This window comes from Pleurodeles waltl, chromosome 4_2 (assembly GCF_031143425.1).
Source record: "Pleurodeles waltl isolate 20211129_DDA chromosome 4_2, aPleWal1.hap1.20221129, whole genome shotgun sequence".
Lineage (NCBI taxonomy): Eukaryota > Metazoa > Chordata > Amphibia > Caudata > Salamandridae > Pleurodeles > Pleurodeles waltl.
Window position 1 is genome coordinate 307,959,048 of NC_090443.1, and position 13,665 is coordinate 307,972,712.

Here is a 13,665-nt window from a genome sequence, read left to right on the forward strand (position 1 = left end):
CGAAACTGGACAAAGTAAAGGGGAGTGACCACTCCCCTGACCAGTACCTCCCAGGGGAGGTGCCCAGAGCTCCTCCAGTGTGTCCCAGACCTCTGCCATCTTGGATTCAGAGGTGTTGGGGGCACACTGGACTGCTCTGAGTGGCCAATGCCAGCAGGTGACGTCAGAGACCCCCTCTGATAGGCTCTTACCTCTCTTGGTAGCCAATCTTCCTTTCTTGGTAGCCAAACCTCCTTTTCTGGCTAGTTAGGGTCTCTCCTCTGGGGAATTCTTCAGATAACGAATGCAAGAGCTCACCAGAGTTCCTCTGCATCTCCTTCTTCCACTTCTGCCAAGGATCGACCACTGACTGCTCCAGGATGCCTGCAAAACTGCCACAAAGTAGAAAGACGACTACCAGCAACATTGTAGCGCCTCATCCTGCCGGCTTTCTCGACTGTTTCCTGGTGGTGCATGCTCTGGGGGTCATCTGCCTTCACCCTGCACTGGAAGCCAAGAAGAAATCTCCCGTGGGTCGACGGAATCTTCCCCCTGCTAATGCAGGCACCAAAAGACTGCATCACCGGTCCTCTGGGTCCCCTCTCATCCTTACGAGCGTGGTCCCTGGAACACAGGAACTTTATCTAAGTGACTCCCACAGTCCAGTGATCCTTCAGTCCAAGTTTGGTGGTGGTAAGTGCTTGCCTCCCCACGCTGGACTGTAAACCTGTGTTCTGCGTGATTTGCAGCTGCTCCAGCTCCTGTGCACTCCTCCACGGATTCCTTTGTGCACAGCCTAGCCTGGGTCCCCAGCACTCCGTCCTGCAGTGCTCAACCCTCTTAGTTTGCCTCCGACGTCGTGGGACCCTCCTTTGTGACTCTGAGCCAACTCCAGTTCACAAATCTTCTAAATGCCTGCTCTGGTACTTCTGCGATTGCTGCTTGCTTCTGTGGGGGCTCTCTGAGTTGCTGAGCACCCCTTCTGTCTCCTCCTCCAAGGGGCGACATCCTGGTCCTTCCTGGTCCCTAACAGCACCCAAAAACCTCTACTGCGACCCTTGCAGCTAGCAAGGCTTGTTTGCGGTATTTCTGCGTGGAAACACTTCTGCAACCTTCGGCACACCGTGGGACATCTTCCATCCAAAGGAGAAGTTCCTAGCACTCTGCGTTGTTGCAGAATTCCAAGCTTCTTCCATCTGTAGGCAGCTTCCTTGCACCTTCATCAGGGTTTCCTGGGCTCCTGCCCCCCCTGGACACTATTGCGACTCTTGGACTTGGTCCCCTTGCCTTTCTGGTCCTCAGGTCCAGGAATCCATCTTCAGTGCTTTGCTGGTGTTTGTGGTTCTTGCAGAATCCCCCTATCACGACAATTGTGTCCTTTTGGGGTAGTAGGGGTACTTTACTCCTACTTATCAGGGTCTTGGGGTGGGGTATCTTGGACACCCTGACTGTTTTCCTACAGTCCCAGCGACCCTCTACAAGCTCCCATAGGTCTGGGGTCCATTCGTGATTCGCATTCCACTTTTGGAGTATATGGTTTGTGTTGCCCCTAGACCTATGTTCACCTATTGCATCCTATTGTAATCCTACACTGTTTGCATTACTTTTCTTACTCTTACTTACCTGTTTTGGGTTTGTGTACATATAACTTGTGTATATTACTACCTTCTAACTGAGGGTACTCACTGAGATACTTTTGGAATATTGTCATAAAAATAAAGTACCTATATTTTTAGTAACTCTGTGTATTGTGTTTTCGTATGATATTGTGCTATATGATATAAGTGGTATAGTAGGAGCTTTGCATGTCTCCTAGTTCAGCCTAAGCTTTGCCATAGCTACCTTCTATCAGCCTAAGCTGCTAGAAACACCTCTATTCTACTAATAAGGGATAACTGGACCTGTCACAGGGTGTAAGTACCACAAGGTACCCACTATAAGCCAGGCCGGCCTCCTACATTGGTGGTGCAGCGGCGGGATAAGTACTTGCAACTCCTTTACCACTTTGTCATTTGGTACTTTTCATGAGAGAATCATATACCAAATAGTTCAGTGTATGTACACTTAACCAAAAAAGTTTACTTTTCTATTCTAAAACTTTTAACAAAGTTCTGAAAAGTTTTTGAAAACTTCTAAATGTTTTGCCAAAGTTTGAAAATGTTTTTTCTCTGTACTCTCTAAAGTTCTAAAACTTTTTCTTTCTCACTATCCTTAAACCTATACTATCATGTCTTTGTAGAGCTTACTCCCAAAACTGTTAATGCAACATATGAGAGCATAAACTACAAAAGTTTAAGGGGTCTCTGCCTGGATGGAGGTTTGACTATCGGAAAGAATCCTACAAAAGAGTTTCTCTTTAACATGCTTCTTGTAGATGACCAGAACCAGTGTGGACCATCACATGAGAGGTTAGAAAATGCAGAAGCTTCCCAGTCTGACTCAGGAGAGTTCCTTGAGAAAGCTGGGGAGGATTCTTACAAAGGCCTGCCCCCTAGCAGGACACCTAGTGAAGCTGGTAGTGATAGCAGCTCCCATAACAGTAGGGCATCTTTTATCTCTAGAGGCCAGGTTACTAGGGTCCAGACAGTTAGGGACAGGTCCCCCTCTGAAATTTCCCACATTTCCTCTGTGTCAAAGCATTGCCAACCCACCCACCCTGAGGATAACTTGTTAGAAAGGGAACTCAAAATGTTGAGGGTTGAAGAGACCAGACTGAAGCTCAAACAGCAACAGCTGGCCTTAGATAGGAAATCCCTAGACATAGAGAGGGAAAGACAGAAGTTGGGGTTTGTTCCCCATGGTGGCAGCAGCAGTATTTCTGATAGCAATCCTGTTAGAGAGCAAGATTCCAGGAGTCTGCACAAGATAGTCTCCACTTACAAGGAGGGGGATGACATTAATAAGTGGTTTGCTGCACTTGAGAGGGCCTGTATGGTACAGTTGGTCCCTCAAAGGCAGTAGGCTGCTAGTTTGTGGCTATCTTTCACTGGAAAGGGTAGGGATAGGCTCCTTTCTGTCAGAGAAAGTGATGCCAATAACTACAAAGTTTTGAAAGATGCACTCTTAGATGGATTTGGCTTAACCACTGAACAATACAGGATTAAGTTCAGAGATACCAGAAAAGAGTCTTCTCAAGACTGGACAGAATTTGTGGACTGTTCAGTGAAGGCCATGAAGGGTGGTTGCATGGCAGTAAAGTTTCTGACTATGAAAGCCTGTACAATCTTATTCTGAGAGAGCATTTTCTTAACAATTGTGTGTCTGACTTGTTGCACCAATACCTAGTGGACTCTGATCTGACCTCTCCCCAAGAAGTGGGAAAGAAGTCAGACAAATGAGTCAGAACAAGGGTGAACAGAAAAGTTCATACAAGGGGTGACAAGGATGGCAAGAAGAAGGATGGTAAGTCTTCTGAGAAGGGTGGGGACAAAAGTAAGCATTTTGAGTCTTCATCAGGCCCACAAAAATCCTCTGGGGGTGGTGGGTCCAAATCCTCTTCTAATAATCAACCTAAAAAGCCTTGGTGTTATTTGTGTAAAGTCAAAGGCCATTGGGCAAGTGATTCCACTTGTCTAAAGAAAAACACCAAACCTCCCACCACCATAACCCCTGCTGCAAGTTCTAGTGCCCCCTGTAATGGCAGTGGTGGTGGGAAATCTACTTCTAGTAGCCAATCCAAGGGTGTAACTGGGCTCACTATTGGCAATGTAGTTGGGGTTGGACTTGTTAGGGAGACCACAGAGGCTGTTTTAGTCTCTGATGGTGGTATTGATTTTGCCACCTTGGTTGCTTGTCCCCTTAATATGGATAAGCACAAGCAACTTCCCCTAATAAATGGTGTTGAGGTTCAGGCCTACAGGGACATAGGACCCAGTGTAACTATGGTGATAGAAAAACTGGTCCACCCTGAACAACACCTACTTTGTCAGCAGTACCAAGTGACAAACGCTCATAACAACACTCTTAGCCACCCCATGGCTGTTGGGAATCTCAACTGGGGGGGGGTACTGGTCCAAAGAATGTTGTGGTAGCCACAGATTTACCTGTAGACTGTCTACTAGGAAATGATTTGGAGACATCAGCTTGGGCTGAAGTGGAGTTGGAGGCCCATGCAGCAATGCTGGGCATTCCTAGGCATATTTTTGCTTTAACCAGGGCTCAGGCCAAAAAGCAAAAAGGACAAGGTAACTTGGATCCTGGAATAATGGACCAAGTGCTCCCTAAAGCTAGGGGTAAGAAGGGTACATCCCTACCCACTATCTCTCCCTCTACAGATGATTCCCCTTCTGAGGAAGAGGAATTTCCTCCCTGTGCAGAACCTACACCAGAGGAGCTGGCAGCAGACACTGCTGAGCTTTTGGGTGGAGGAGACCTGCCAGGGAAGAGCTGAGAGTGGCACAGCAAACCTGTCCCACATTAGAGGATCTCAGACAGCAAGCTGTCAAGCAGCAAAATGGGGATTTTAGTGACAGTCATAGGGTATACTGGGAAGAAAACCTCTTGTACACAGAGTCAAGGGACCCAAAACCTGGAGCAGCCAGGAGATTGGTCATTCCCCTGTAGTACAGAGAGTTTCTTCTCACCCTAGCACATGACATTCCTTTGGCTGGGCATTTGGGCCAGATGAAAACTTGGGAAAGACTTGTCCCCTTGTTTCACTGGCCTCATATGTCAGAGGATACCAAAGATTTTTGCAAGTCTTGTGTGACCTGCCAAGCCAGTGGCAAGATTGGTGGCACTCCAAAGGACCCTCTAATTCCACTTCCAGTTGTTGGGGTGCGCTTTGAAAGGGTAGGGGTTGACATAGTTGGCCCCCTTGACCCTCCTACTGCTTCAGGCAATAGATTTATCTTGGTGGTAGTGGACCATGCCACAAGATATCCCGAAGCCATACCTTTAAGGACCACTACAGCACCTGCAGTGGCAAAGGCCCTCCTGGGAATCTTTTCCAGGATGGGTTTTCCTAAAGAGGTGGTGTCAGACAGAGGTAGCAACTTCATGTCTCCATACCTAAAAGCAATGTTGAAGGAATGTGGTGTTACCTACAAGTTCACCACCCCTTACCATCCACAAACAAATGGTCTGGTTGAGAGGTTTAATAAAACTCTCAAAGGTATGATAATGGGACTCCCTGAAAAACTCAGGAGGAGATGGGATGTCCTGATCCTTGCCTCCTTGTTGCTCACAGGGAGGTACCCCAGAAATGTGTGGGCTTCAGCCCCTTTGAATTCTTTTTTGGGCACCTTGTTAGAGGTCCACTTACTCTTGTAAAAGAGGGTTGGGAACAACATTTAAAAGCTCCTAAACAGGACATAGTAGACTATGTACTTGGCCTAAGATCCAGAATGGCTGAGTATATGAAAAAGGCCAGTAAAAACCTTCAGGCCAGCCAGGAGCTGCAAAAGCAATGGCATGATCAGAAGGCTGTCCTGATCCAGTACCAACCAGGACAGAAGGTGTGGGTATTGGAGCCTGTGGCCCCAAAAGCACTCCAAGACAAATGGAGTGGACCCCATCTAATTGTTGAGAAGGGTGAGGTTACCTATTTGGTAGACCTGGGCACTGCCAGGAGTCCTCTTAGGGTGATTCATGTCAACCGCCTGAAACCCTACTATGACAGGGCTGATCTCAACCTGCTCATGGCAACAGATGAGGGACAGGAAGAAGAGAGTGACCCTCTCCCTGATCTCTTCTCCACCACTGAAGCAGATGCCTTAGTGGAGGGAGTAGTTTTAGCAGATTGTCTGACTGCAGAACAGAAAGACAACTGCATCAATCTCCTAAGCCAATTTTCAGACCTCTTTTCACTTGTACCAGGTACAACATCCTGGTGTGAACACACAATTGACAGTGGAGACAGCCTGGCTGTCAAAAGCAACATTTATAGGCAGACTTACTATGTCAGAGACTGCATTAAACAAGAGGTGCAGAAAATGTTGGATTTAGGGGTGATTGAACCTTCTGAAAGCCCATGTGCTTGTACCTATACCTCAAACCAAAGATGGAAAGAGATGAGGTTTTGTGTAGATTACAGAGGGCTCAATCAGGTAACCAAAACTGATGCTCACCCTATACCCAGGGCAGATGAGCTCATTGATACACTGGCGTCTGCCAAGTATCTTAGCACTTTTGATCTAACTGCAGGGTATTGGCAGATTAGATTGGCAGAAGATGCTAAACCCAAGACTGCATTTTCTACCACTGGAGGGCACTACCAATTCACAGTAATGCCCTTTGGTTTGAAAAATGCACCTGCCACTTTTCAGAGGTTGGTGAACACAGTCCTGCAAGGGTTGGAGGCTTTCAGTGCAGAACATCTAGAGGATATTGCTGTCTTTAGCTCAACCTGGGATGATCACCTGGTCCACCTTTGGAAAGTTTTGGAGGCCCTGCAAAAGGCAGGCCTCACTATCAAGGCCTCAAAGTCCCAGTCAGGGCAGGGGAAAGTGGTTTATCTGGGCCACCTGGTTGGTGGAGAACAGATTGTATACTACAGGGGAAAATCCAGACTATCATGGATTGTGTTCCCCCTACAACTCAGACCCAGGTGAGAGAATTTGTAGGCCTCACAGTGTACTATAGGAGATTCATCAAGAATTATGGCTCCATAGCAGCCCCTCTTAATGATCTAACTAGCAAGAAAATGCCTAAGAAGGTGTTATGGACAGCTAGCAGTCAGAAAGCTTTTGATGAGCTCAAACAGGCCATGTGCTCTGCACCTGTCCTAAAAAGCCCATGTTACTCCAAGAATTTCATTGTTCAAACTGATGCATCTGAATTAGGGGTAGGGGCAGTACTATCACAACTGAATTCTGAGGGCCAGGATCAACCAGTTGCTTTTATCAGCAGAAGGCTGACCCCTAGAGAAAAGCGTTGGTCTGCCATAGAGAGGGAGGCCTTTGCTGTGCTCTGGGCACTAGAAAAGTTGAGACCATACCGGTTTGGTACTCACTTTATTGTTCAGACAGACCACAAACCTCTACTTTGGCTAAAACAAATGAAAGGTGAAAACCCTAAATTGTTGAGGTGGTCCATATCTCTACAGGGAATGGACTATACAGTGGAACATAGACCTGGGAGTACCCACTCCAATGCAGATGGACTCTCCAGATATTTCTACTTAGACAATGAAGACTCATCAGGACAAGGCTAGTCTTATTGTCCTTCGTTTGGGGGGTGGTGTAGGAAAGTACCATCTTGCCTGGCATGTTACCCCCTTTCTTCACTGTATGTATGTTGTTTTAGCCCTTGTGTCACTGGGATCCTGCTAGGCAGGACCCCAGTGCTCATAGTATGTGCCCTGTATGTGTTCCCTGTGTGGTGCCTACCTGCATCACTGAGGCTCTGCTAACCAGAACCTCAGTGTTTATGCTCTCTCTGCTTTCTAAATTTGTCACTGCAGGCTAGTGACCAAATTTACCAATTCTCATTGGCACACTGGTACACCCATATAAGTCCCTTGTATATGGTACTTAGGTACCCAGGGTATTGGGGTTCCAGGAGATCACTATGGGCTGCAGCATTTCTTTTGCCACCCATAGGGAGCTCAGGCAATTCTTACACAGGCCTGCCACTGCAGCCTGAGTGAAATAACGTCCACGTTATTTCACAGCCATTTTTCACTGCACATAAGTAACTTACAAGTCACCTATATGTCTAACCCTCACTTAGTGAAGGTTGGGTGCCAAGTTACTTAGTGTGTAGGCACCCTGCCACTAGCCAAGGTGCCCCCACATCGTTCAGGGCAAATTCCCCGAACTTTGTGAGTGCGGGGACACCATTACACGCGTGCACTATACATAGGTCACTACCTATGTATAGCGTCACAATGGTAACTCCGAACATGGCCATGTAACATGTCTAAGATCATGGCATTGTCACCCCAATACCATTCTGGTATTGGGGGGACAATTCCATGATCCCCTGGGTCTCTAGCATCGAACCCGCGTGCTGCCAAACTGCCTTTCCGGGGTTTCCACTGCAGCTGCTGCTGCCAACCCCTCATACAGGATTCTGCCCTCCTGGGGTCTGGGCAGCCCCAGCCCAGGAAGGCAGAACAAAGGTTTTCCTCTGAGAGAGGGTGTTACACCCTTTCCCTTTGGAAATAGGTGTGAAGGGCTGGGGAGGAGTAGCCTCCCCCAGCCTCTGGAAATGCTTTGATGGGCACAGATGGTGACCATCTCTGCATAAGCCAGTCTACACCGGTTCAGGGATCCCCCAGCCCTGCTCTGGCGCAAAACTGGACAAAGGAAAGGGGAGTGACCACTCCCCTGACCAGTACCTCCCAGGGGAGGTGCCCAGAGCTCCTCCAGTGTTTCCCAGACCTCTGCCATCTTGGTTTCAGAGGTGTTGGGGGCACACTGGACTGGTCTCAGTGGCTAGTGCCAGCAGGTGATGTCAGAGACCCCCTCTGATAGGCTCTTACCTCTCTTGGTAGCCAATCCTCCTTTCTTGGTAGCCAAACCTCCTTTTCTGGCTTTTTAGGGTCTCTCCTCCGGGGAATTCTTCAGATAACGAATGCAAGAGCTCACCAGAGTTTCTCTGCATCTCCGTCTTCGACTTCTGCCAAGGATCGACCGCTGACTGCTCCAGGTCGCCTGCAAAACCGCAACAAAGTAGCAAGACGACTACCAGCAACATTGTAGTAGCTCATCCTGCCGGCTTTCTCGACTGTTTCCTGGTGGTGCATGCTCTGGGGGTCATCTGCCTTCACCCTGCACTGGAAGCCAAGAAGAAATCTCCCGTGGGTTGACGGAATCTTCCCCCTGCTAACGTAGGCACCAAAAGACTGCATCACCGGCCCTCTGGGTCCCCTCTCATCCTGACGAGCGTGGTCCCTGGAACACAGGAACTTTATCGAAGTGACTCCCACAGTCCAGTGATCCTTCAGTCCAAGTTTGGTGGAGGTAAGTCCTTGCCTCCCCACGCTAGACTGCAAACCTGTGTACTGCATGATTTGCAGCTGCTCCGGCTCCTGTGCACTCCTCCATGGATTCCTTTATGCACAGCCTAGCCTGGGTCCCCAGCACTCCGTCCTGCAGTGCTCAACCCTCTGAGTTGGCCTCCGACGTCGTGGGACCCTCCTTTGTGACTCTGAGCCAGCTCCGGTTCACAAATCTTCTAAGTTCCTGCTCCGGTACTTCTGCAATTGCTGCTTGCTTCTTTGGGGGCTCTCTGAGTTGCTGAGCACCCCTCCTGTCTCCTCCTCCAAGGGGCGACATCCTGGTCCTTCCTGGTCCCCAGCAGCACCCAAAAACCTCTACCGCGACCCTTGCAGCTAGCAAGGCTTGTTTGTGGTATTTCTGCGTGGAAACACTTCTGCAACCTTCAGCACGACGTGGGACATCTTCCATTCAAAGGAGAAGATGCTAGTCCTCTTCGTTGTTGCAGAATCCTAAGCTTCTTCCATCCGGAGGCAGCTTCCTTGCACCTTCATCCGGGGTTTTCTGGGCTCCTGCCCCTCCTGGACACTATCGCAACTCTTGGACTTGGTCCCCTTGCCTTGCAGGTCCTCAGGTCCAGGAATCCGTCTTCAGTGCTTTGCTGGTGTTTGTGGTTCTTGCAGAATCCCCATATCATTACTTTTGTGTCCTTTTGGGGTGGGGTATCTTGGCTACCCTGACTGTTTTCTTACAGTCCCAGCAACCCTCTACAAGCTCCCATAGGTCTGTGGTCCATTCGTGATTCACATTCCACTTTTGGAGTATATGGTTTGTGTTGCCCCTAGACCTATGTTCACCTATTGCATCCTATTGTAATCCTACACTGTTTGCATTACTTTTCTTACTCTTACTTACCTGTTTTGGGTTTGTGTACATATAACTTGTGTATATTACCTACCTTCTAACTGAGGGTACTCACTGAGATACTTTTGGCATATTGTCATAAAAATAAAGTACCTTTATTTTTAGTAACTCTGTGTATTGTGTTTTCGTATGATATTGTGCTATATGATATAAGTGGTATAGTAGGAGCTTTGCATGTCTCCTAGTTCAGCCTAAGCTTTGCCATAACTACCTTCTATCAGCCTAAGCTGCTAGAAACACCTCTATTCTACTAATAAGGGATAACTGGACCTGGCACAGGGTGTAAATACCACAAGGTACCCACTATAAGCCAGGCCAGCCTCCTACAAGTGCCCACAACTGAAACGGATCAAACAAAGGTTAAGGAGATTTCCACTGTGGGATTCCTATTGACTCTAGTTTGATCTGTTCCTGTTGTGGGCCCAGCCAACCAAATGGGAAGCTTTTTTATTTGGACTAGTGGGCGAACACTGGGTTGTAGGAACGTTGTAGATCTCTATGGATACTTGAGGTTTCTATCATTGAAAGAAAGGAAAATTCGTGATTTTAGGCAAAGTTTGAGGTTTGCAGGACATTTTGTGTATGACATCACCATGAGATCCACATTACGCACACCACCATGAAGTCCCCTGGTTGTGTTGTTTTCAGAAGTGTATGAGTTTAGTAGGTTTCTGGAGGTAGCGGCCGAGCACGCAGCGACTCCCGTTGCCAAATCAGGTTAGCATTCTTAACAGGAAATGTTGATATCTCCACATTACATTTTGGGGCTTTTCCTGTTGTGGATGGTGGGCCCACCCAAACTAGAAGAATAGTGTTTTTATCGAACCAAGAGAGGGAATGCTGGGCAGTAGGAATTTTGTTTTCTGGATGTTTACATCACAGAAATGCAAGGAAATGCATACTTTTAGGCAGAGTTTGAGGTATGTAGAGCATTGTGGATAAGAAAATGTAATGGAATCCATGCAAGGCATGCCAACCTTGTCTCTCCTCGATGTCTAGTTTTCCGAAATGCCTGGGTCTGGTAGTTTTCCCCAGGTGGCGGCCTACCCAAGCCCAAAATGTGCAGTAATTCACTGTGGCAAATGGGACACGCCACACTCTCCTGGCCCATATGTAAAAAAAACACCCAAAAGAATAGAGATTTCTCTAGCTTGTCATTGGGATGCTATATGTTAGTCCGCATTGGTGTAGAAAGATGGTTGAGGCTTTTTACGGGAGAGGGTGGAGGCTGATATTAGAACCCACATCCTTATTTCATTAAAAAAAAAGTACAGTAACTATTCTAATGCTTGGCTAATCTTTACTCTTCAAGGCAGTGTCACTACTTATTCCACCAAAGCCACCATTGCGGTTCTAGTTTGTCAGCCAAAGGAAACATCCATACCACTAAGAAATCATGCATCCAAATAAGCCCCTGTCCCACACTGAGGAAAATGGATCAATTCAAGATATTTTTGGATTCAGGAAAAAGACCTGAAGAAGGACTTAATGGTAATATTGAACTTACTTAAGGCCAACAGGTAGATCAAAAGCGATACGTTTTGTATGTTATTCCTTCTTCATATTTTAGTCACCTCAAAAAAGATGATTGGATGTGCACTTTAGATCTACAACACTCCTACTTCCATATTCCACTATACCGAAAGCACAGGAAGTATTTAAGGGTTGCAGCAGGAATATCACACTACCAGTGCACAGTGCTTCCTTTTGGCCTGAAATCTGCTACTTTAACTTTCTCCAAAGGCTGGGTAATAGTGGCAGCCCACCGCTGACAGCAATTATTATTAATTTATCCATACCTACATAATTGGCTGATAAAGGTGCACAGCACACAAAAAGTGGAACAGGACCTTCGGACAACAAAATCTATTTCTTAGTGTTAGTCTACAAATAAACTTTCAGAAGTCGATCACATCTCCCATTGAAATTCTAGCCTATCTGGGAGCAACACTAAACACAGTGCAAGGAAGTGTGTTTCCTCCAGTGGAGAAAGAGTCATTGTTTCAGGAGAAATGCAATTTTTTACTGAAAAATTTCAATCCAACAGCAAGTCCCTACTGGGGTCCATAGCTTCCTGCATTCCCGTTGTCCTGAATGCAATAATGCATATGAGACTTCTCCAGCAGTGTCTGGAAGTTCAGTGATCTCAGATGAACAGTAAGGACAATAATGACAGACTCCTAAGGCCGATATCTGTAAGGCAATATCTCATGGTGGTGCAAAAGAAAAAAACCTACTTCAAGGAGTCCCTTTCCAGCTGGAACATAAAGCTCAAAACTATAGTGATAGATGCCTCTCTCAGAATGGGGATCTCCCCGTCGAGCACTGTCCTTGCAAGGCTGTTGGTCAAAAAAGAATTCTCATGAGCACAGTTACCTAGATCTAAGGGCAGTCCATCTAGCTCTCAAAGCCTTCCTGTATGCTCTGACAACAATCCGGGTTCTTATTCAAATGAACAATGCAGCGACAATGCATTACTTAAACATTCAAGGGGGCATGAGATCAAGACCTCTCTTGTTGGAGCCACAGAAGATCTGGTTGTGGCCCTTGGCCAAGGGCATATCAATAAAAGCAGTGCACTTACCAGGAAACCTGAACCATCAAGTAAATATCGCAAGCCAGTTCTATGGCAAAAATCACCAATGGGTCTTGAATGATGACATACTTGATTAAATATTTTTGGACTGGGACTATCCAATGATAGAGCTCTTTGTGGCATTTCAAAACAGAAAATCTAAGACTACATATCCAGACTACCCGCACAAGGCTTATTGGGCAATGCCTTCTTGAGGAACTAGCCAAAGACATTATTTTGATCCTTTCCTCCTTTTTCTTAGCTACCTACAGTCATATTGAAAGTCTGGAATTGGAAAACAACAGTGCTTCTCATCTCTTCAGATTGGCCAGGACAGTCATGTTATCTAGATCTTTAGCAGATGTCTGTTAAAGCATGAAAGAGGCTGCCATGTAGACTAAGGCCCTCATTATGACGTTATCGGTAAGTTCCGCTTACCACCATGCCGACTGCCGCCAACATAATGCCTCCGCGGTGGTTTACCGCTACCCATATTATGACCAACATGTAGCAATCCGTCACTATACAGCCACACACACAAGTCTGCCAGACCAAAGGTCAGTGATAAACTGGCGGTAGCAAAACCCACACCGTTACGCCAACAGAACTACGCCCACAACATTATGACCCACGAATCACTGCGGCGGACATTCAACAGCAGTAAACCATTGGTGGTACATACAGCTGCGCTCAAAATACACACACACATACAAAACAACACTACATTGGACAATTCAAACTACACACACCTGACACACATACACACACCACACCCACACCACTATAAAACAAACACACACACTACCCACATCCCTTTACGACTCAAAAAAACTGACAAGAGAGAGAGAGAAATAGACACCAAGAGCACCCACAGAACCAGAGCCACAGAACACCATCACCCATACACCAACCACCCACCTTACAGCACACACCCCAACACATCACCCCATACACCCTCACACACACCACACAAACTACACCCATGGCACCACACAGACACCCCAGGTTCTCAGAGGAGGAGCTCAGGGTCATGGTGGAGGAAATCATCTGGTAGAGCCACAGCTATCCAGATCACAGGTGCAGCAGACATCCATTGCTAGGAAGATGGAGCTATGGCGGAGAATGGTGGACAGGGTCAACGCCATGGGACAGCACCCCAGAACAATGGATGACATCAGGAAGAGGTGGAACGACCTTGGGGGGAAGGTAAGTTCTGTGGTAGCAAGGCACCAGATAGCTGTACAGAGGACTGGCGGTGGACCCTCACCTCCTTCCCCACAACTAACCGGACAGTCAGTTACCCAG